The sequence below is a fragment of the Penaeus japonicus genome, unplaced genomic scaffold, assembly GCF_977035675.1.
Source record: "Penaeus japonicus unplaced genomic scaffold, GWHDUDI00000001_assembly GWHDUDI00000001, whole genome shotgun sequence".
NCBI classification, from domain to species: Eukaryota; Metazoa; Arthropoda; class Malacostraca; order Decapoda; family Penaeidae; genus Penaeus; species Penaeus japonicus.
Window position 1 is genome coordinate 270,335 of NW_028234403.1, and position 4,101 is coordinate 274,435.

Here is a 4,101-nt window from a genome sequence, read left to right on the forward strand (position 1 = left end):
CTCTTTCTCCTTCCCCAAAGAGTTACATCATACATGCACACCCACACACACCAACACACACAACACACATATGTGTTGTGGGGTTACTATACAAATATAATTATATATAATTTTTAATAATATTAATATAATATGTATATATATATATGTATAACTACAGTATATATATATTTTTATAATATTTTTAAATAATTTAATATATTAATACTTAATATATGTATACATATATGTATATATACAAATATTTGGATAATCAATATCTATCTACTATCTATAATAGTACATATATAACATAATGTTATATATATATATAATAATATATATTTTAATATAAAAAATTTATATAATATGTATATGATACACATATATCATATATATAATAAATATATATATTATATATATTTTAAAATTTTGGGGTGGGGTTTTGTGTGTGTGTGGTGGTGGGTGGTTTTGGTGGTGGTGTGTCCATGAAATTTTAAAATTATATATATATATATATATATATTATTATATATATATATATTATATATATATATAATACTGTAATATATATATTTATATTTAATAATTATATTATATATATATATTTATATATATTTTTTTTGTGTGTTGTGTGTGTGGTGTGTGTGTGTTTTGGTGTGTGTGCCATGATATATATAATTTAATATTTTATATATATATATTATATTAAATATATATTATATTATTATGTTTAAAATTTATATATTTATAATATATTTATAAATATAAAAATAATAATTAATATAATATAATTTTAAAAATTATATAATATAATAAATATTTACATATATATATATATATAATATATATTATTTATACAATATATTTTAAATAATATATTATATATAAAAGTATATATATATATATATAATATATAATATGTGTTTTGGGGGTTGGTGTGTGTGTGTGGTGTGGTGTGAAATTTGTACCCAAAAACGATACACATCAAACCTGATTTCAAAACCGATAAAAATTGCAATCATTTCATCAAGAACAATGTATGTTGTTAAAATCTTCTCATATCACTAGCTATAATTGGCGTACTGAATAACTTGCAAAAATAAAGTGAATTTAATAAGGCGGAACAGTTAAAATTGACATTAAAACCCTTTCATATGTTAGGATTAGCGCTAAACTTAGATCAAACAGTGTATTTGTCACTCAAAAAAGTAAAATAATTACGTAAGCACATTCTGAACAACATTTATAAAAATTACAATAAAAATTGAAAGAAGACTGCAAGCACCATCATCATAAAATAATACTGATATTATATGTCTGCAAATACTTCTCAAACTTTGCAATTTACGACACCAAATGGTTACATTTTACTTGGCTCTAAATATAACTTGAATTCTGATTTTACGAAGAAAAATATGCATGAAACTATTCCTTTTAATATTGGTGATCCAAAATTTTCAATTTATTGGCATTTATATCGACCAAATACAAAACGCAAAAACATTGTGTATGGGCTAGGAAATCAAGCGGCTTGATAAAGGAAGTGCCTTTCAGTCTATAAAATTTCATAACATGTGTCTGTTTCAATTCATGCAGGCGTTTCCATCCATGAAATAAAATACGTTGTGTATGATTTACTGTATAAATATATTATTATATATATAGATTATATATCTTATATATATATATATATATATATATATATATATATATATGTTATTTTTCAGTGACTAACTGATGATAATGAGAAAACCTACGTTGCAATTTTCTGCATGTTATCAGAGTTCTACAAGGATGAAATTATTTATATCTTTCAACATAAGAACACACATTAAATATTTGATATATATTAAGAATGTATATGTGTATATATTATTGTATATATATTTATGTGTATATCTGTATAATATATATATCTATATGTATATATATTATAATATTTATATATATATATATATATATATATAAATATATATTGTATGTGTCTGTATGTATATACATGTACATAATACACACACCACACACACACAACACACAATATATATATATATTAACTTATATATATATATTCTATATATTTATTTAATATACTAATATATATATATTATTTATGTGTGTGTGTGTGTGTGTGTGTGCTGTGTGTGTGGGTTTGGTGTGTGTGTAATAAATGTATATATATATTATATTTATATATATATATACTATATCTATCTATATATATTTATATATAGATATATGTATACCTATATTTATATATATATATATATATATAAATATATATATATATATATATATATATTATATACATAGTTACACACACACAACAAAACATATCTACTATACATATATATATATATATATATATATATATATATCTATATATATATAGGAGAGGAGAGAGATGAGAGAGGAGAGAGACGAGAGAGAGGAGAGAGAGAGGAGAAGAGAGAGAGCGATGTATATATATATATATATATATTTATATTATATATATATATATATATAATTTATATGATATATATATATGTATATAAACACACCTAACCACACACACACACAAACATATATATATGTATATATACATATATATATACATTTATTATATATATATATATATATATATATTATATATATATATGTGTGTGTTTGTGTGTGTGTTTGTGTGGGTGTGTGTGTGTGTGTGGTGTTGTGTGTGTGTTGTATGTAAATATATATATATATATATATTCCATATATATATATAAATATATATATGTTATATAAATTTATATATATATATATATATGTGTTGTATGTATGTTATATAAATATATATATGATATATATATATTAATTATATATTCTATTATATTTATCTATATATATGAATAATCATATGTATTACATATATATTCATTATATATATATATATAAATTTCTTATACTAATTATCTATATATATATATATATCTTATATATATATATGTATATATATATATGTTTACCATATACTTATTATATATTTATTATATATATATATTATATATACTATATAAATATATACATAAAATATATATAAATATATAATATTATATATATATATTATATATATATTTATGTATATATACATACATAATAGTATATTATTATATATATATATATATCTCTATATTATCTAAATCTATATATATATATATATATATATATATGAAATATATATAATATATATATATTTATTTATTTTATTTCTATATATATATATATATAATTATATATATATACCTAAAATATATATATAAATATAATACTATATAAACATATATTATATAAATATATATATTATATTTATTGTATATTATATATGTGTTGTGTGTGAGTGTGTGTATGTGTGTTGTGATGTGTGTGTGTGTGTGTGTGTGTGTGCAAATAAATATATATATATATTATATATATATATATATTACTTATATATATATATCATATATATTATATATATGTATGTATATATATATATATTATATATATATATATTATATATATATATATACACACACACACACACATATATAAATATATATATATATATATATATATATATATTTGGATCATATAAATCTAATATATATATATATATGTTATATATATATATATATATATATATTATATAATATATATAAATATATATAAAATTTAACGCCTACCTCCCAGACCCGGAGTGGACACAGCCTTTCTCTGGCGCCCCCGTGTCGCCACGGGATAATCCAAGGGATCAACACAAGCACCGAGTTCAGAGAAAAATCTCGACGTTGGCATATACAGGTCGTTGACACTCATCGTGCCAACAATGTATTTTGATGAAGAATGGATATAACAACTGAAGAGGGATTATATCATGAAAGTATTGATTGTCAAATAAATACGATGAATATAAAGTAAAAGTGGTTTAATAGATAATTTATCAAAGTAAAGTTAGGTTAATGTTATAAACTAGATTCACCGGATGATAAAGAATTAATCAAATAATTCAATAATCAAATATATATGTATTAATTAAAACGTATCGAATGAAAGTTAATATGAAATACAATTATAAAAAAATCTTAATTAATTAATAGAACAGATTAAGGTCAGCGACTCAGT